This window comes from Malaya genurostris, chromosome 2, assembly GCF_030247185.1.
Source record: "Malaya genurostris strain Urasoe2022 chromosome 2, Malgen_1.1, whole genome shotgun sequence".
Taxonomy (NCBI): Eukaryota; Metazoa; Arthropoda; class Insecta; order Diptera; family Culicidae; genus Malaya; species Malaya genurostris.
This window is the reverse complement of record NC_080571.1, coordinates 24,112,652-24,135,088: the sequence shown is the minus strand read 5'-3', so window position 1 is coordinate 24,135,088 and position 22,437 is coordinate 24,112,652. Positions and strand designations below refer to the sequence as shown.

Genomic DNA, 22,437 nt, shown 5'->3' with positions numbered 1-22,437 from the left:
CACAAATCGATAGTCATTATCAGTAGGCAACTAATCAAACCGATTCCGGCTATCCTGGTTCCCGATATCCGGTTCCGGAAGTACCAGATATAGTGGTCATATATACCAAAATGGACCTCACTCACTTTTCTCAGCGATGGTTTGACCGATTTCCACAAACTTAGATTCAAATGAAAGGTCTCGTGGTCCCATACAGAATTCCTGAATTTCATCCGGATCCGACTTCCGGTTCCGGAATTATAGGGTAAAGTGTGTTCAATATTGTACACCGCCACTTAAACCGGCGAAGCAAAAAACGTGAAAATTTTTCTAAACTGGTCTCACAACTACACAAATCGATAGTCATTATCAGTAGGCAACTAATCAAACCGATTCCGGCTATCCTGGTTCCCGATATCCGGTTCCGGAAGTACCAGATATAGTGGTCATATATACCAAAATGGACCTCACTCACTTTTCTCAGCGATGGTTTGACCGATTTCCACAAACTTAGATTCAAATGAAAGGTCTCGTGGTCCCATACGGAATTCCTGTGTTTCATCCGGATCCGACTTCCGGTTCCGGAATTATAGGGTAAAGTGTGTTCAATATTGTACACCGCCACTTAAACCGGCGAAGCAAAAAACGTGAAAATTTTTCTAAACTGGTCTCACAACTACACAAATCGATAGTCATTATCAGTAGGCAACTAATCAAACCGATTCCGGCTATCCTGGTTCCCGATATCCGGTTCCGGAAGTACCAGATATAGTGGTCATATATACCAAAATGGACCTCACTCACTTTTCTCAGCGATGGTTTGACCGATTTCCACAAACTTAGATTCAAATGAAAGGTCTCGTGGTCCCATACAGAATTCCTGAATTTCATCCGGATCCGACTTCCGGTTCCGGAATTATAGGGTAAAGTGTGTTCAATATTGTACACCGCCACTTAAACCGGCGAAGCAAAAAACGTGAAAATTTTTCTAAACTGGTCTCAAAACTACACAAATCGATAGTCATTATCAGTAGGCAACTAATCAAACCGATTCCGGCTATCCTGGTTCCCGATATCCGGTTCCGGAAGTACCAGATATAGTGGTCATATATACCAAAATGGATCTCACTCACTTTTCTCAGCGATGGTTTGACCGATTTCCACAAACTTAGATTCAAATGAAAGGTCTCGTGGTCCCATACGGAATTCCTGAATTTCATCCGGATCCGACTTCCGGTTCCGGAATTATAGGGTAAAGTGTGTTCAATATTGTACACCGCCACTTAAACCGGCGAAGCAAAAAACGTGAAAATTTTTCTAAACTGGTCTCAAAACTACACAAATCGATAGTCATTATCAGTAGGCAACTAAGCAAACCGATTCCGGCTATCCTGGTTCCCGGTATCCGGTTCCGGAAGTACGAAGAGAAAATTTTTGAATAGAATACCACAATATTATATGTACATGAGAAAGGCATCATTACACCACTAGGTGGATGAAAACAGGTTTTTAAGTGTAAACTACGATTAAACATGGAAAATCTTCAGAAATGTGTGAAATTGGGTAAGGTTAGGTTTTTTCGGACCAGCATTATTTTCAAACAGAAACCAGTGCAATAATGATTTCTCGAGTACTAGAATGTTTAGCGATCGAATACCATTTATATTAGATATTTTATTTGTTATTTCCGGGCATTTGAAAAATGGTATTGCACCAAGTATAATGCTCAATTCTAAATAAACGTTATGTTTCCCACCAAAAATTAAGATCAACATTACCACGCCAAAGTAAAAACGTTTTCTTCCACATCTACTACCGTTTTTATGAGAAATCGTTAAAAAGGTGAAGTAATTGAAAATTTTCCTACCGATTTGACAGCTCTTGCTGAAAGTATTATTTCTAAACAAGCAGCGCCTCTACATTTCATTGCAGCGTCATTGTGCCAATTTGGGTTTAGATAAATTTTGCACAAGCGGTTGTCGCTGCAGCACTAACCTGCAATTCGCTGGATAGCAGAGATGCCAGGTAAAAATTTCAAATATCTGCAGACAGGGTCTGTAAATCTGAAAAAAAATCTGCAGTCAGAAGTACTTGGTGACTTGGTGAGCAAAAAAAAAAAAAAAAAAGGTCGCGGAAATTTCAAAAGTCTGTAAATATAGACGAAAGTCTGTGAGAATTTCAAAAATCTGCAAAAGTCTGCGAGAATTTTAAAAGTCTGTAAAAGACTGCACAACAAAAAATGTCTGCAGCACTATACCCCAAATCTGCAGATTTACAGACAAATCTGCAGACCTGGCATCTCTGCTGGATAGTCCAGCGCAGCAACGATTCCGAGCGACGTCAGTTGAACTGTCATTTCCTATTCATTAACTTATAGAACCATGTTACATCGTACATTTTTTGTTGTCGGGACTATGAATCACGTGCATTAAGGATCAAGAGTAAACCAAGTTAACTTGTGTTGGTAATTTGTGTATTACGTACATTTTATTTGGTACGTATGTCATAGATCTATGTATTAATATATGCAACAAGATTATCAAAGTGGCTTGCACGATTGAGTTTCAAACAATCTTGTTTTTAACAATAATTTATTCTCAAAAGAATGTTAAGCCTGGCAGTTTGGATGAAATATCAGTTTTGACCAACTTTTCACCAACGTTCGATGGAAAATTGCTTACATTTTGTGATTGTAGATTTCAATTCTTTAATAAAAAAGTTAGCAACACTGCCTCAATGCATTTGTATTAGATCGCGCTGCACAAAATAAACAAAACTAAATATTTTCTGTTACAAAGCAGTTTTCCGGAAAAATAAATAGCTTTACAACAACATTCCATATCCATTGCCTTCCGTGTGTTAAATTAAAGGTTTCTATTTTGCGGGTTTACTTACAGAAGGTACAGATCGCAATAATTTATGCAAGAGGAAATCCATATAGGAATGTGTTTGTTGCTAGTCAAGTGTGTTAGTGGAAGTAAGCTGAAACTGAAATAATTTTTCTCGAGCAGTTTTAAGGAAAACGGAAGAGTTTTAGACTAAGATATTCGCTTTTCTTGAATTGCAATTTTAAGCAGTATAAACCGATTGGTTTATTTTTCAACCATATGGAAGATTTATTGAGTAAAATCAGGAAAAGAAGCGCCGGAATTTGTTTTTACGCATACATTGTTGACATTACTCACGCTTGCAAAGAGTCTTGCTCCTTAACATAAATGAATCGGATGATATCAAAGAAATATCACTTTCTGTATGCACTTTAAGTTGGAATTTCGTATAATTATGAGTGATTACTATATCGCATGACAGTCTACATAACATTGGTGCAACTGCACAGTGAACTTCGCTGGAGGAACATAATCCGGTGAGAAAGACGTCACTCCTGATTTATTTTTTCTGCGCAAGCACAATAGCATCACCTTTTTGTAAAAGAGCACAGTTAAGCTGGTATTTAAAAGGGGAGATATACTTTCCGAATCGAGAATAGAAGCCAATATCTTTCTAATTTGATCGTTGTAAATCCAATTGAAAACGATGTATCTCAGATATATGATAGGGAACATGACAATAATTTTGTTTCAAATAATTAAAAAGTGTCGAATACGTCATGTTTTGTAATGTTAGTTCCTGGCCGGAAACGCTTTTTTGTAGCCATTTACGGTGAACACAATATAATAAAAAATCAATCATTCGATTGATTTTTCATTTTTACACACGTGAAACTGATTCTTGAGCTCGGCCTAATGAAATGCCAAATTAGATCGACAGCAAGACATTTTACTGATTGTTCAGTAATCTACATACACTTTACCGAAAGTTGTCAAAGGAATACTCTGATATCTCGGTAAAGCGTATTATTTCGCCGGAGTTTGGTATAATATTTTGCTGAACTTGTCAGTAAACAACAAACATACCAAAAACAGCAAATCCGTCTACCGAAATTTCGAACAGTGTGTTAGCATTTGCTGAAATTCGGCGAGACACTTGTCATCTTATGTCACCTGTCCATTTTGCAAAGCACTACGTCGTCATTTCTCAAGGAGCTGGAAAATATATTTTTTGTTAAGTTTATTATGGACTTTTCGACTATTGTCTTTCGGGTACTTCGATCGTATTACTTTTGAGTAATAAATTACATTGAAATGTTTTCTCCTGGCATTTAATTTAAATGCAATCGAATAATTTGATATTTTTCAAGAAAGTTAAAGTCTTCTTTGTCCTAACGGTTGGAAAACATATAAAATGGATGAAGGAAAACGATTTTGATATTTCGAGACAAGATAAGTTAAATCAAAAGCTATCTTCTATTGAAATGTTTTCTCCTGGCATTTAATTTAAATGCAATCGAATAATTTGATATTTTTCAAGAAAGTTAAAGTCTTCTTTGTCCTAACGGTTGGAAAACATATAAAATGGATGAAGGAAAACGATTTTGATATTTCGAGACAAGATAAGTTAAATCAAAAGCTATCTACTTTTTCTATATACTCATAAATGTCTGATTATCTCCAGGTACAAGCGTTAAGGAAAACTGGAAACAAGGCCGTGATGTTTTTTTTAAGGTTTACTATTATTTTGTATTCTGAATCAAAATAAGTATCAACAAAATACTCCCTTTCCCTCCCTCTTAGTTTTTGTAATAATTATTTCCGACTTTTGCTGAATTAATAGCAAAATTGCTGCTGACAAGTTGAGCAATAATTGACAGTTAACCAATTTTGGACTCGTCAGTGCATTACAGTGTATGCTGAACTGTTATACCAACTGCAGTTCAACATAACGCTAAGGGCATAATTTATGCCAGTTACAAAATTTAAATCTGGATTTTAAAACAAGAAAAACTGGCAGCCCCAGCAGTGTTTTACTCGTGTTTCAAATATACAAAAAAATAGAACGGCATCGTAGACTAGTTCTAATTTGACAGTAGAACTGGTCGAATAAATAAAACTAAAACGGATTGCTGGGGAAACGTTTGTTTCAGTTTCATTTACATTATAGACCACCCATATGAATCTTGCAGCTGCAGAATTTGCTCTAAGCAAACGTAAAGTTATTGCTATTTGCAATTTACTTATATTTAGCATCGAAGTGCCAAGTCTTTCTAGAGTGCCGAACGAAATCACTAAATGAGTTTTTCTCACATAGAAAGGCTAAACAACTACTAGGGGCTGGGGTCCACTAGGAGATTGATAGTACCTATTAGCTCTCTCCGGACAGTATCAGCCTAGATGCCGTGTGGAATCCGACGGAAAAAAAAACTGAACCAAGAATAGATCCACTGGGTTCCTGCTTCCATGTCGTAAAAGGCGATAATTGCAGGAGTTTCTTTTTCCTTTCAGTTATCAGATATTTTCAATGTTTTACTCCTGATTACTCTATTTTACTAAATTATCTCTTCATTCAACCTATCAATTTCCGTCTAACTTCGAAAAAAAAGTTTGGAATTTGGAATGTTTTCTTCTTCCATGTTATTGATTGTCTGTCATTGATTGTCGCGCGTGAAATCTGTTGACCTTTATTTGGTGATTTAAAATGATTTTATAACAATTGTTTAGAATATGTCAATGCAATGAATCAACTATTTTGTCTAAATCCTATTCACTCGTTTATTTTGTATCGCGTAATTTCTTATATAAAAATAGGGAAATTTTCATTCTTTACGCGATAGTATTGCAAATTTTTCTTCAGTTTTCTCGAATAAGAGCTGTGAATCAAGACATGCCGGGACTTCAATATAGGATATTGTTGAAACGTTCACTCGGGAAGTCAATGAGTTTAGTGTTACATCCGAGCATCTTGAAACCGGAACATACTAAGTCGCCAGCGAATAATACCAATACTGAAATTTTTACTAACAAATATCCTTCTCCCGTGACACTTGTGGAGTGCGCAGTAGTATATACGGCCTCTAGCAACAACAAGTGTTGGACTAACATCCCTTCCCATTCCTTAGACGATCTACGTTCGGGCCTGGCCGGCGCCGGTACTGATCAATGAATTCTGGGATTACCAGAAGATGTACATTGAAGGATGATTTACCAGTCCCAGGATGGATCATCTAGAAACTCCCTGTACAATTTCAGCTAATCCCGATCAGTAACGGAGTAGCAACCAGGGGTGGTCGCTCAAGCAAGCTCAAGCTCAAGCTCATAGAAAGGCTAAAAAACTACCCTTGAATACGTCTTTTGAACCGGCTTGAGTGCTATAAACCATTCGATTCAGTTAGTCAAAATCACAGAATGTAAGAGTCTCTTTGAATTTGTATATGTAACAAATAATGTCATTTTTAATGATTACAAAAGTAATGACATTCAGAATTTGCATGAAGAATTCACGATTACTGCCCTTACACGTTCATGACATTACTTTTTAGTAATGACACTTTTAATGAAAGTTTAAGAACCGCTATTATGTAACCTTTTCGCGGTTTTCCTTACATAATTGCATTCGCATGTCACAGTTCCAATCTGTTTTTTCCCGTGAGATATTGATTATATTTTAAACTAGCTCGAGACTTTTAACAAAACCTAAAACCAAAGACATCATATAAAAATGATGTACAGCTCTCACATTTCCCGAACAAATAATCGACAACATTCTTTTTTGCGAGTATGATGCCCTGCATCGAATCTCGTGCATAGAAACAGGGGAGATAAATCCACCGTCCCACGACAAACGGGGCCTAACTGCAAATGACAATTTCTCTTTGTTTACTTTTTCTTCTACGATTTACCGAACTGATTTTATATTTGACGCTTTACTCTTCGCAAATCTTTCAAGGTTAAAATTACAAGCTTCCGATTTATATTGGAAACTTTAGAGAATTTGCAATCATGGCACCGTAATAATCAAAAGAGAAAGTAAACAAAGAGAGGCTCTCATTTACAGTTAGGCTTTTTTGTCGTGTCAGATTCGTACCCATACAATTAACGTGATAGGTTGAATGTGATGCCGTGCGATGGTGTTGCTGAACTGAAGATTGATTTCACTTCAAGCTGTCAGGGTCTGCTAAAACACAAATCGTCGAATGTTCTAACCGTCAAAGTAGTACGAATCTACTGTCAGTGATCGTTAAAAAATGGGTAGTGAACTTTGCCAACACTTTGGGCAAACTTACATTTACCTACATTTTGAGGTCATCAATCGTTACCTAAAACTGGAGAGATGCACTTTAGATGATTTTGGGTAGGTTTTGACCCAAAATTAGGTAGCGGCTTGTAAGAATGTAGTGTTGAGAAATAATCGGCAAAAATAATAATCGACCTCTGCCTGAAAAATATCAATCAGCTGTCAGTTATTCCGATCAGCGAACACGTTTCGTTAGATCGAGCGCATTCATACTTCCACTAGCGAGTCCCGATTGCAGTTTAAAAACTGCTCAAATTAATAGATTCTTCCAGTTGTCAGTCATGTCAGTTCACCGTTTCGGCTTTCGGTGGGAAATAGTTGTCCCCTTTGTATATTTGATGAAATTTGGTCAATAAAACGGCGTCGACTGAGTGCCTTCTGTGTTAGTAGCGGAATAAGAGGGTGAGAATTGATTTGAAATGTAAAATTTATCAAAAATCCTTCAAATAGTTCAAATATTTTTGCTTGAATTTTAATTTATTTAGACTTCTTGTCAACTCGTTTCCATGAAAACCGTCTGTAATATTCCTTCCTTTTAACTGGATATGAGGGATAAATATTTCAATTTCAGCCTTGTAAAAACCATGGGGAAAATTTAATTACACAAAAAAAGATGGACAGAAGCGACGTAATATACAGAACTATGTTAGGGAACAAGATCAATGGACTACAAGGTAAAATTAGAGGCATTCGAGGTAAATGATGCAAACCAAATGATATACATTATATTATTTTATATTTCGCAAAATAATGGGAGCAAATGACTCCCAACAGAGCAACCCAACCTAAAGTAAACGATTTGAACAAGGAGAGTAGAGTCACTAATTCCTCGTTGCTAACATTTCGTGGAATTCGGGAGGACTCTTCTTCACACCTATTTGGAATTGCCTGTAACCACAACGGCTTGCACGACGATTGATTTGTGTAATCATGTCATTAGAAGGATTCCACATCCACTTTTAATTCAAAGACATAACCTTTTGAACAATTTGTAGGTTATATTAATCAATATACTATTTTGGAAGAAATTTTTTTTTCTTGATGCAGAAAAAAATCAGCCTACTTGTGTGAAACATAAACTCGTCGGTCAAAACGTCAAACGGGTCTGATAACACTTTTTTTTTCAATTACGATCCCATTCATCAACGCATCTTGAATATTGAAAAACACGCGCAATTCTTTTTACTCCATCGTTTCTAATTTTTCAAAAGTAGTTTCATTGATAGCACAATAACTAACACGAACGCATAGAATTTCAACAGATGACATTTGGAAGATGTTTCTATTGAACATAGGGTTACCACCGTAGGATAACACATGGATCAATGGAAACAACTTTTTTTTGCAAATTTTTTTTTTTATTCATCAACATAATCACGTTTTAGGGTGATACAATGGTTCTAACGTTTTTCCAATTTTTCAATACCATGTTTATAAAAAAATTTATCTTTTGCTTCAAAATAAGCTTCAGTTTCAGCGATGACCTCCTCATTTGAGCCAAATCTTTTCCCCTGGAGTATTTATTTAAGATCAGCAAAGAGCCAGTAGTCACTGGTGGCTAAATCTAGCGAGTATGGGGGGTGGGGAAGCAGATCAAAGCCCAATTCGTTCAATTTCGCCATTGTTTTCATCGACTTGTGGCAGGGTGCATTTTGTTCCATCGAAAGCAATCGCGGCACCCATTGGGAAAAAAACCTTTTTCATGCTCAATTTTTCATGAAGGATAGTAAATACACTTCCATATGATATCTGTGTCATCTCAGCAATCTCACGGAGCTTTACTTTACGATCTTTCATTATAATTTTTGTCACTTCACTCACATTTTCCGGTGTAACGGCTTCCACAGGTCTACCCGAGCGTTCCGCGTCATTTGTGTCGGTACGACCACGTTTAAACTCGGCGAACCACCGACAAATCTTTGCTTCTGATGGACAAGAGTCCGGATAACATTTTTCAATCCATTGTTTCGCTTGCACGGTGTTTTTAGGCATTAAAATACAATGTTTTATCAAAATACGAAACTCGGTTTTTCCATTTTTTAAACAAACTACAAAACGACTTTACTCCAACCTCGATAACTCAGCTGTTTCTGGTCGGATCGACTTAAAATTTTTACCCGTTTCAAGCAAAGGTTAGTACTCTAGAAAGACGTGGTTACTGGTTTACTACGAGCGCCATCTCTGCTTTAGTCTCGGGACTTATTGATCCATGTGTTAGTTTCCGGCCCCGGGGAATATTTTCCGAATCTCCTGGCAAACGAAAATTTGTTGCGATCCTCAAGGTTTTATACTCCGATTTTTTAATCAAGGTCCGGAAGGCCGAGTTCTATATACCGTTCGAGTCAGTTTGTCGAGCTGAGCTATGTCTGTGTGTGGATATGTCAAATAATCTCCTGAATTCTAATATCAATCCTGAAACTCCCCCTTTTTCAACCTCTTCAACTCCGACAAAATGAACCTATGCCAACGATTTTTTCAAGTCCTCGATGCATGTCAAAACAACCTTCCTCCTGTATGGGTTTCAGCACTTACTTCGGTTTGGCCGTCAGAAGTCACACGGAGCCGACTCAGGCGAATACGTTGGTTCAAGAACGGTTAAGTTGCAGAACATCGAAATAATTTTTTTTGTTTCGATTTAGCTGGGCGAAATGGATTAATAGCGGTCCTCTGTAACGACGCCATCTTGTTGAGATCTACATCGGAACTTCAAAATCAGTTGATTGCAACGTAAATAAGCAACTAATAATGCAATTGTTTTACGGTTAACCTTGTTTATTGCACGAAAATTAAAGAATTTTGGCTCGATTCTCTCATCACAACTTGTCCGTTTACCTAAAATACAGCAGAGAGTGGAATTATTTCTAACAATTTGAGATACACGATGAGTATCGAAACATCACAGTGGGCACAAACCGCGAGGGGCTCAACGTATACGGTGTACCTTCAAATGGCTGGTGCTAACATACCAGTGTCAGATGGCTGATGAAAACCAACCGGGTAACAACCACCTCCCTTCTATGGAAGCTGGTTCCTGAAACCGACGCATTTTGTTTTGGTGGCGTTGTTGTCAACAATATTTTAAGCTACGTTCAAACCACACTGGTGTCAAAAGTTAATTTCTTCAAACCCAATATAAATATAACTCTTGTCTAGTATTCTCTGCAAAACAAGTAATTTGATCTCCTTTTGAATAAGAAAAAAAAAGTGGTTTGTTATAGTTTGATTATATTCCATCGAAATCATTTCCTTATGTTGGTGCAACCGCATGAAGAAAGATGTGAACACTGCTTAAACACAGCATTTGACAGCGGAATAGAACCAAAAGAACCAAAAATTTCGGCTTCAAGCCAATTGTAGATGATAATCGCACCACCGGGGTGGTAACAACTTGACAAATTTTAAGCGTAACCAAAATTTTGGTTCTCTGGTTCTGTCAAAATGATTTATTACATTTCAGAAGGGCGTTATTATGATTTCAATGGAAATATATTTTATGTGTTCAAAAATATTCCATAAATCTATCCATTTCGGAACAAAATCAACTTCGTGTTAAAACTCCGTAACGATATATTTTTGAAGAAATTCAATAGAGTTTATTCTATACTATGTGAACACACTTCATAAAAACAAATCATTAAAAAATAAACAGTCTATTAGCTAAACATACCGACCAACTTGGGTTGCACAGACGTTTTGAATAAGATAGCGATTCCTAGCCGTGAACGGAATTGAATGTTAAATAAAAAATAACACTCTCAGTCTGTTAATACAGAATCAAACACAATCGTAGTCGAGTTACTGAATAATGTCATATTTATCCTGCAGTATATTCATATATTTTCACGATTAAACGAATTTCAAATTATAAATATTATGTACACAAACGTGTGTGCCCGTTTGTGTACATAATATTTATAATTTGAAACAATGACCCACGCAAACCAATTTGTACTCTCACGCACAGCTATATTACACATAATTACTTAGAAACAAGCTAAACAGTTACTGAATAGACATGAGGATTGAAGATGTACGATTGTCAATAGAATTACAAAGTTGCATGTTTGATGCACGATCCATTCGACGAGTAAACAAAAGCTTTACGTGCGACATCTACCATTTCAAAGAGGTTACGAGAAACTTGACCGATATGTCAAGTTGTTCCCCGGTTGATGATGACCTAGAATGGTCTTCCGGGACGCTTCGAATGTGGTTGTTTTTGATAGACTTTGATCCCCGTAAGCATTCTGTAGCAATCGCAACGTTTCCCCAACGGTTAAAAAAAGGAACCAAAACGCACTTATTTGATGAACAATTTCCAACATTGTAAAAAAGGGAAAATTAAATTTTGGCGTCTCAAAAAAACATGCGACAATTTTGGATAGAATTTTTGTTACGATCTAAGTGCAAATGACAGATTCTATGATTACGGTACTCTTAACAATCCTTCTAACTATCATCGTTGAATCTTCACTGAAGGAACTATCGAAAAATACAGGACTATTCCTTAATAATTGGAGGAAGAAGTTGACAAAGAGAATCTGTCATTTGCACTTGGGCCGCAATGAAAATGCTACACAGAACTACTATTTTGACTAGAAACTTGGCATGGATGTCAGAAAACAGTGCTACTATCCAAAAAGAAGGAGCAAGTTTGAAAATAATAACCAACGCACTTTCCGGGTATTTTGCAGAGGCAGTAGTAAGTAGTCAGTTCCGATTGATTGCATGGCTTTTTGAACGAGTGTATCCCACAATACATGGTCTAGTTACACTGGCTTCACTGACTTAAGATGCCAAAAAAAAAAACGATAAAAGCAACTGAAAATCATTTTCACGGTCTGGCACTCCTGAGGTCAGTAGCTATTCATGACCACCAGTTTGCTGTTAGTTCCGTGTAATGTGTAAAGGTGCGTCTCGACGGTATTGAATAATTCAAAGATAAGTGTGTCGAATGTGACATAACGACAGAGTTTATTTAGGAAGTCATCGTGCGATTGTTCGAAGAAAACCTATCAAGTTCACAAAACAGGCCATGACATTCAGCCCGATTTTGACGTCGTCGTTAGGTTTTTACAGGATGATGACGGGCATGACGACGTCTATTGGTTGCTAGTTTACATTTACCAGAACTCGTACACGTAATTAGAGTGAACTAATAAGCCAGTCACTCCTTACAGTGATGACATCAGATAAATTAGGTTGACAATAACTCAAAAAATGTTAACCAACCACTTATAGCTGTCAAAGTAATTCAATTAATTTTTTGAGATCTGATTAACTGTGTTATGCAAGTTATTCGAGTGCACTATTCGTAAGACTGCCATACATTTTACGACGACGTCCAACCGATGCTCCCAGGGGTAGCAGGTTGTTCCAAATATAGGCTACTTATCTTCCTATATAAAAAGAATGGAAGCCATAAATACTGTAATCCGATAAACAAGATAGTTTTATATTTATGCACATGGGGTGTTGCCCCGATAAGATTATGTGGAAAGAATCTTATCACACATGGAAGTGTGATGAAGTTTATAACTTTATTTGATTTAGTACATCTGACAGACAAAAGGTTTATTTAATACTTTATCTAGAAGAGGTGGAATAATTAAAACAGCACGAGATACCAGAGATGTCCGGTAAAAATTTCAAATATTTTCAGACAGGGTTGCCGAAGTGAATCCGAAAAAAATGTCTGCGGGCTTTCATTTATCTATAAAGTTTGACACACAAGACTGACTTGGCGAACAAAACAAAAACACTGAGGCCAATTGAAAAGTCTGTAAATATTGACGAAAGTCAGCGAAAACCTCGATTTTCAAAAGTCTGCAACAAAAAATGTTTGCAGCACTTCATAAGAAATCTTACACGGAAAATAAAAACTACCTATTATTTGACTTCTTTTTACTTAATATTGAGTACTTCCTTCCATTCGCTCCTTCAATTGTTGTCAAAATACAAAGAGCAAAACCACCCAACAGCGAGAGTTTCGTTCAATAAGCTAAAATTGAGTAAAACGTATTAACTTGAAATTGAGTCAATATGACTCAACTATAGAGTAAATATAACTCATCTTTGAGTATTTTTTGCACGTGTCTTACGAAAAATACCTAGAGCCACTTTACCTAAAATTAGGTTATTGAACGAAACCCCCAAATTGGGTGGAATGTACTTAAAATTAGGTTGATTTGCGGTTCCGTGTAAGATTTGCAGACAAATCTGCGAAATACGGTCTAGGACGTATCGCTTCGTTACCATAGTGTCAAGGTTAGAAAAGGTTTTGCATCGGTGTTCTGTTGATCTTTCACATTCGAGGAAAATGGCATCAACACTCCAATTATTCGTTCTTATTATGTCTCTGACATTATCCATTCACTTTATCTTTTTAGGCTCTCTGACTCCTATCATTCCTAGAGCAGTTTTACACACTTAAAACAGATTCTTGAGCTCGGTATAATGAAATACCGAACTAGATCGGCAACACGACATTTTACTGATTGTTCCAAATGCTCTTCTCCGAAATTAATGTTAATGCAATGTTCTGATATCTCGGTAAAGCGCGTTCTTTTGCAAAGTTTGGAAAAAATTAAGCTGAGCTTTTCAGTAAACAACAAATATACCGAAATCAGCAAATCCACTTGTCATTAAATGTCTCTTGTCGAAAGTGCAAAACGTCACGTAGCCAATGCTGGTGTAGAGGGAAAATAACATATATTGGATGAAGGTAAGAAATTCTTATATTTCTTGAAAAGATAAGTGAAATAAAAAACTCCGCTGTTCATATATACTTACAACAGTTTTCTTATTTTCAGGTAGATGCGTTGAGGAGCACTGTAAATAATTGTCTTTAACCGTGATGTTTTCATTTGAGGTTTGCTTTTTTTGTTTGTTTTTATTTTTTATTTTTATGACTCATAAGCTTTGTTTGTTTTTCCAGGTACTGGAATTGTGGATTGTCAAACACAGTGGCGTACCGAGGAAATTTGGCGCCCGGAGCCAAATGAGTGCCCCTTTCGACTCCCTTAGATACGCATCTGGTCAAATAACACCATTATTTGTCAGTCTTCGAAAACAGAACTAATCTGTATAGCATATTTGCGTGGAATAAATCATACTCCGCTACCAATGGCGGATCTCTATAGTAGCATGTCCGAATAACGTGAAACTTTGGAGAACCTGAGGTACAGATCCAAAGCCCTGGTAAAGGAGGAGGTCACTCAGATCATTATCTTGTAGTTGCAAAAATTCGGGCGCGACTATCCAGCGTCACGAGTTCAAGAAACAACAGAACGATTCGTTTCAATATCCAACGCTTATCAACTGAAGGGGTACCTGCAGAGTACCGCCAGAAGTTGGATGAGAGTTGATGGTTGGTTCGATGAGGAGTGACGGATGAGAAAAACGCCGCCAGAAGCCGAATGTTAGTGACTGGTACCCGTCTCAATAGAGAACGGTACAGGGTAGCAAGATCAGAGCACGGAACGACCAAAATTAGCTCTGCGCCTAATTCGTATTACTGTTTTTGAATTAGTTGATTTTAACAACTAAATTTTAAAAATAACTATAAAAGTAGTTAAAATTGAGAATTTACTTTGCTGAAAAAATCTCTTATTTTTAGAGAATGTGTTTAGTTGGCGAATATTCTGGACACAAACCAGCAATATTTCAATCCAACACAAAATTCTCGTTGACAACTAATTTCGTTATTAAAATCAGAAAATTTGTTTCTATTTATCTATCACCGTCATTACTAAAGGACAGCACAAAGAAAACAAAAATGAAATTGGTTTTATTAACAAGTTTATTAGCCAAAAACTCATGAGAAGTGTCAAAGCAAAACAATCCATTAAAAAGCTAAAAGGGACAGTCTTATTGAAACTGCTTGCAAATTGTTTAGATGTTTTTCGCATATATAAATTTCTAAACCGATATGTAAAAATGACGTAAACTGTTAGTGGAAAGTGTATTTATTCAGAATTTGTGCGCATTTGAAGCGATTGTGGGTAATAATGTTTTTACGCGGAACAGTGAAATGAGTTTCGAATGTTGCACTCTAATTGTACACGTCAAATGATGTTTTTTTATATCTTCTAACATTCCGGGCTACGCCGTCCGGTATACTACTTGTATTCGGTTTTTGTTTTCCGAGTGCTCAAAGTCGATTTCACGAAGTCGAATGAAGAAAACAGCGATTTAGAAGTAAAATTTTCAAAAAGAAGTTTATGTTTCGCTTATGTCTTTTTCTCCAATACAACATCGTATTCATACCTGCCAATACAGAAAAGACAACCGCGACTGAATTTTTTTTCGGTAGTAGTGTGCCATCTAGTGGCTAGTAGTCATTACGGTGTTAACGTTTTTTCGGTGACAGAGCGCCATATAGCTGCGAATTGCAGAAACTAATTAAACCATTTATGTTGGTTGAAAACAACGTTTTAATTCTCTAATTCAACTAAAAAATTAGTTGAATGGATATGAAGTGTGCCTTAGCTAAGAAATGACAGCACGTTTAATTGGTGAATTCAACTAAAAAAATAGCCATTTCAACAAATATTTTATTATTATTAAGGGTACTAGAATTAGAAAATCTAAATTAGCAAAAGTAAGATTGTTTTAGTTGTCTCAAAAAATAACTAACTAAAATCAGAAAATCAACTAATTTTTTCGCCTAAATGCGGATTTCGGTCTTTCCGTGAGGAGAAACGAATCGACCGCAGGAAGAAGAGGCAGCACGAAGAGAGTGTGATAGCTGAAGCGCAAGCAGGAATGGGCCAGAACGATATGCGAAGGTTTTATGCAAATGTCAATGGCGCGCGGCACAAGACTGCGCCAATGCCCGCCATGTGTAACGATCGCGAGGGAATTTTGCTGACAGACAAGACAATGGTAGTAGCTAGGTGGAAGGAGCACTTCAAAGATTTGATGAACGGTGAGGTGTATAAAGGTGTATAAAGAAATATCAAGGATAGATGTAGAAGGGGACGGTCAAGCAGTTCAACCACCAACACTGGATGAGGTTACGAAGGCTCTGACCGAGCTGAAAAACAGTAAGGCTGCTGGGAAGAATGAGATCCCGGTCGAACTTCTCAAGCACGGAAGGATGAAGAATTGCCTACCGGCTGGTTGGATGGCCTCATATGCCCAGTATACGAGAAAGGGTACAGGCTAGAGTGCGGCAATAACAGAGGGATTACCCTTCTGAATTCGAAGTACAAATTACTGTCGCGCATCCTGTTTAACAGACTGAGACTACTTGAGGAGCCCTTTGTCGGTGAATACCAAGCTGGTTTTCGCGTGGGCCGATCAACGACGGATCAGATGTTCAGGCTGCGGATGATCCTAGATAAGTTCCGGGAGTACAACTTGCAGACTTACCTTCTGTTTATTTCAAGACAGCGTACGACTCAGTAAAAAGAAATGAACTGTGGCAGATAATGCTCGAACATGGTTTTCCGGCGAAACTAATTAGACTGATACGTGCAAAGCTGGACGGCTCGAAATCAAGTGTACGAATCGCAGACGAAATGACCACCTCGTTTGTGACCTTAGATGGAAGCGGCGGCCTTTTGCATACAAACCTGTAACCGCATCGATTGCCTGGTCTACTCAAAGCTAGGTTTCTTTGCTTTAGTTAGGTTCGAACGAGCGGTAGCGAGGTCGGACAGCACACGAATCAAATCGATGCGGCATTAGATATTTTTTTACTTAGTAAACGGAAAATACCACATACATTTGCTTGGTAGATACACCTATGCAATTGCTTTGATGCTTAGTGGCTAATAGTCAACAAGTTTCCTTGGGAACTCCGCCCTGAAGTTAATGAATCAATCTTTATTCAAGAGTACAAGAATCAATATTTTTTCAAGAAGTACAATTGTAGGTCAACAAAACGGGCGTTAACGTATTATCATTCATTTGTTTTTATTTTAAATCAATTCCAATTATAATATTAAGACAGTTGCAGGAATCGTTGAAATTACCCTTTCAGCGAAATGGCTTTTGGCGAAATGTCATTCGGCGAAATGACCCCGATCCACTTGTGGCATCCACTTGTTTTCCGTGAAGTGAAAGGACGTATTGCAGCTGCGAATAGTGCTTTTTACGGATTACGTAACCAGCTGAGGTCCCGCAACCTTTATAAGACACTGATCCGTCCGGTGGCTCTGTAGAGACACGAAGCGTGGACGTTACGAGAGATAGACCGGAACACTTTCGGAGTTTTCGAGCGCAAAGTGCTGCGGACAATACTCGGTGGGAAACAAGAAAATGGTGTGTGGCGCAGACGCATGAATCCCGAGTTGTATCAAGTATATAGAGAAGTGAATATTATTAGGCGCATAAAATAGGGCTGGTCACTTAGTGCGAATGCCCGAAGAAAGAATTGCGAAAATAGTATTCAGTAGAGAACCAGGTAGAGGTCGGCGACTTCGTGGAAGGCCACGAACGCGCTGGCTGTATGCAGTGGAAGAGGACCTGGGTTCCCTAAACGCTCGGGGGAAACTGGAGAAGCATCGCCCAAGACCGACGAAGATGGAGCTCTACAATACGCCCGGCACTGGCGTGAAGGCATGCTGTAGCCATCCAGGTATCCAGGTAGGTAAATCATATTTATAATGTTATTTGAAACCTACAGGGTCCGGCACTCGAAGTGTAACCAATTTCAGACCTTCGAGCCTGGCGTCAAGGTAAATGCGACATATTATCGGGAAAGTATTCTGGAGGTTGCTTTGAAGCCGTGGACAGACAAACATTTCGGTGGCAGACCATGGACGTTTCAGCAGGACTCGGCACCGTCTCACAAAGCTCGAGTGAACCAAGAATGGCTGAAAAACAACGTTCCAAACTTCATCACGTCCACACAATGGCCCTCGAATTCACCAGATGCGAATCCAATGGATTATTCTCTTTGGGCCATTTTGGAGAGCAAAGTCCGAACTAAAAGATACACCAGTCTCGAGGCGCTGAAAAAAGTTATTGTCCGCGAGTGGGACAAAATACCTGCAAGTCACATTCGGGCAGCTTGCGATTCGTTTTTTGACCGTCTCAAGGCCATAGTCAAGGCAAAAGGTGGTCATATCGAGCAAAAGTGAATTGATTCTGAATTTTGTATTATTTTTACACATTTTGTACTTTGAATTAAGCAAAAGTAATTTTCCAAACTGAATTTATGGCCTTGGTTACACTTCGAGTGCCGGACCCTGTAATTTCTAACTGGTGACATTTCAATAACAAATTATCATGCATTCAAAAAGAAAATGTATCCTACACGAAACTAAGTCTAAAATCTGTTCAAATTTAAGAATTGTCATCAGTTCAAATGTTTATTTCTGACAATTAAATTGTAAGTGTCAAGTCAATTCGATAATAAGTGTAATACATTTGAAATTCTGTTTGATTGATGGAATTCAATTGTAATATTAAATACAATATATAAATGTAATAATATTTATAGGTATTAATATGATTCCACTGAAATAAGATTTGAGATGATTTACACTTCCAATTTAAATCATATTCTGCGAAATTAAGTTTAAAACACTTCGGCCCAACGTGTCGACTTTTATCTATACACTGCACGGAACGACCGAAATCAGCATTTTCGCGAAAAATTTAGTTGATTTGCTGATTTTAGTTAGTTATTTTTTGAGACAACTAAAAAAATCTTACTTTTGCTGATTTAGATTTTTTATTCTCATTCCCTTAATAATAATAAAATATTTGTTGAAATGACTATTTTTTTTAGTTGAATTCACAAATTAAACGTACTGTCATTTCTTAGCTAAGGCACACTTCATATCCAGTCAACTAATTTTTTAGTTGAATTAAAGAAATATAATGTTGTTTTCAACCAATATGAATGGTTGAATTGGCTTCTGCAATCTGCAGCTATATGGCGCCCTGTCACCGAAACGGTAACACCTTAATGACTACTAGCCACTAGATGGCACACTACTGCCGAAAAAAATTCAGACGCGGTTGTCTTTTCTATATTGGCAGGTATAAATACGATGTTGTGTTGGAGAAAAAGACATAAACGAAACGTAAACATCTTTTTGAATTTTTTTGCTTCTAAATCACTGTTTTCTTCATTCTCACTGAAAACTTTGAGCACTCGGAAAACAAAAACCGAATACAAATAGTACAACGGACGGCGCAGCTCGGAAGGTTTGAAGATACAAAAAAACTTCATCACAATTAGAGTGAAACATTCGAAATTCACTTCACTGTTCCGCGTAAAAACATTATTACGCACAATTGCTTCAAGTGCGCACAAATTCTGAATAAATACGATTTCCACTAACAGTTTACGACATTTTTACATATCGGTTTAGAAATTTAAATAAAGATATATCGAACACATGCGAATAACATCAAAACAATGTTCAAGCAGTTTCAATAAGACTGTCCTTTTTAGCTTTTTAATGGATTGTTTTGCTTTGACACTTCTCATGAGTTTTTGGCTAATAAACTTGTTAATAATACCCATTTCAGTTTTGGTTTTTTTGTGCTGTCCTTCAGTAATGATGGTGATAGATAAATAGAAACAAATTTTCTGATTTTAATAACAAAATTAGTTGTCAATGAGAATTTCGTGTTGGATTGAAATATTGCTGGTTTGAGTCCAGGATATTCACCAACTAAACACATTCTCTAAAAATAAGAGTTTTTTCAGCAAAGTAAATTCTCAATTTTAACTAATTTTATAGTTATTTTGGAAATTTTGTTGTTAAAATCAACTAATTCAAAAACAGTAATACGAATTAGGCGCAGAGCTAATTTCGGTCGTTCCGTGTGATTATGCCAAAATGAGCTTTTTGAAAATTTCGTAGAAGAATCGTTTAGTAATGTTTAAGAAAATATGAGTAATATGAGAAAGGCATTATCACACCATAAGATGAACTAAATAATGTATCTTTTATTCGAGAACTGTGTTAACCGCAGAAATTTGAAAATTTCACCTATAAGCCCTGGTTCTGAAATACGAAATCCAAGAGAATGTGCGTTCGACGGTTAGTAGGAAGACCAAAGGGGTGTCCTTGAAATATACAATCCGTTTGAATGTGGTTTGGAAGCGCAAATATGAAACTTTTGAGTCAGTTCACCAGCTAGGTTATGGCGTTTTCGTTTTTAATTTGCGCTACACCGGTGCAGTGCTACACTGAGGCATGAATAAACGAACAAAAATGACGAAAACATAAACAGTAACCATTGACTACAATAAACGATTCCATTGCACAGAGCTACACCAAACTTTTGATGAGTGCTACACCAGTGGTATCGGTGCAGAAAAAGTGTAGCACTGGTGTAGTGTAATTGGTAAAAACGAACGGTTTCAGTGCAGCTTTTGCTACACCAGCGTAGTGCAATTTAAAAACGAAAACGACATTAGTTAGGTTAGGAGATTCTATTGAAAACTTCCACTAACACTGGAAAATGTCATCTTATATTTTGCCTACAGTGTTGTCGTAACGGGCTACTGTGATTAGTCGAGAATTTGGCACCCATTCTAGCAGATGCAATTGTAAATGTCAAGACGTTGTTACCATTTCGCATGGGAATTCCCTGCATTCCTAACTTTTTTTTGTTGTCCTTCCCATCCCATGAATGACGCACAAGTCTACTTCGGCCCGATACGTAACTCCTTCGGTGCAATAATCTCATTAGGTTCTGAAAACGTTTCCGAACATGCACCAGCCAGACCTATTGCGATTGCATTGTTTGGATTGGACTAGAGATAGAAAGTGTTGGATATAAACATAGCACTTGAAAAAGTAGAAATGTTTACAACGCACAAGGTAGCCAATCAATTAGAAATACTCGTTCATTTTTTCACCTTCAGTAAACAGCTCGTTTGGAACAATGAGCCAGCTAATCATGCTTGCTAGTCGGTAAATATAGCCTTAACCGTGCGATAGCCCACGTTTTTGTTTGTTTTTCATACCACCCGGATTGAAGGAAATCCAAGCAAGGGCAGAAGATACGGAATAGCATATAATGTTCCGAGAAGGAAGTATCTAACCTGTACTCAAGTTTCATTCTAAACGCCTATTCAATAATCATTAAAAGCCAAACTAATGAGATGTACTCCTGGGAACAAATAGTTGATAGTCAGCAATATTTATTACGCGTCAAACGTTACTAAACTGACCGACCGCATGACACAATTCACCACCTTCCGTCAAAACTGTTGAGAGAAAGAAAGAAAAAAACGATCTACCAGTTACCAAACTCATTTGTGGCTAGTCAGACCGTCGCTGAAGGTTATAGTCAAGATTACTAAACATGAGTAAAACACACAAAATGTGGAACGTGTTTTTGCTGCAGCAGCGCGCCTTTCCTCCTTTTTCACCACTCCCTTTTCTCTCTCTCTCGTAGTAGTAGGCTTCTCGACCAGTCGGATGATATGCGCGAATCGATCGATAATACCTACTGCACTGCACTGTCGGTTGCCTACTGCGTTGGCAATTTGTTGCCTAAAGACTATATTTTTCACACACTTTCTTGACGGATAGCATCAGCAATTCATTAGAGGTAGCGTTTTATCAATATTACCCCCATTAGCGGTGCAAATACGGACCACGATTTATTGGAATGCAAATTTCCTTAATACATCTATCATTGCTCAAGCCTTGCCGGCCGATATGTAAATATTATCGTGACGTCATAGGTTTTTAAGTGATGTACACTACCAATTGATTCTAATTCCACTAATTTCTGGGTGCAAGTGCTGACAACCAACGGAAAGGATTTTCATTTTTGTCCTTCACTTTCTGCAGCAGCATCGATCGAAACACACCTTTCGAGAATATTATACAATTTCAGTAGATTCTTCTGTCTCTGCATGCACACACTCACTTTTCGAAACCACTCCAACACGGCTAATAACCAGATCTGAGATCGCTCGTTTGCCAGGGGTGCACTGTTTTCCACCTATCGCCACCAGCTATTGGCTCTACAGTACGGTTTTAGAGATTGCACAAAAAGTAGCTGCTCAAATCCTCGGAACGCTCGGATTATTTTGCAATCATGCGAATCGTGTTGATGTATGCCGCGACGGTGAAAGGAACAGCGCCGAAGCTCACAGTCATCACGCCACCGATGTTTGAAAATGACTGCCTGAAACGTCGGACGCTTATGTTGGATATACACCCTAGACCGGAGCCTACAACGATGCAAATCCACACACCATGGCTTGGAAGTTGTAGTGAGCAGGCGCCAAATCGGGACGGCGGCTGCCGCAAGGGATTTCAGTGGGGAAAAAAATTACATCGACACTTTATAATGGTGCGGTAAATATTGAAGCGATGATGAATTATTTTGATTTGATAA

The 22,437-nt window shown here is 37.6% G+C and overlaps 1 protein-coding gene across 4 annotated transcripts in view; it reads right to left on the bottom strand.

Annotated features, from left to right (window-relative positions):
- LOC131427301 (dihydroxyacetone phosphate acyltransferase) overlaps nucleotides 1-22,231 on the bottom strand; it is a 43,211-nt gene extending 20,980 nt beyond the window's left edge. Inside the window, exon 1 of one of the 4 annotated variants that reach the window (XM_058590364.1) lies at nucleotides 21,905-22,231. The gene's annotated coding sequence lies outside the window, so the exon portion shown is untranslated. Of the gene's footprint in view, nucleotides 1-8,928; nucleotides 8,948-21,797 lie in introns of those variants that run through there. The other 3 variants (XM_058590363.1, XM_058590365.1, XM_058590366.1) reach the window with 3 other exon arrangements.
- Nucleotides 22,232-22,437: the final 206 nt, after the last annotated feature.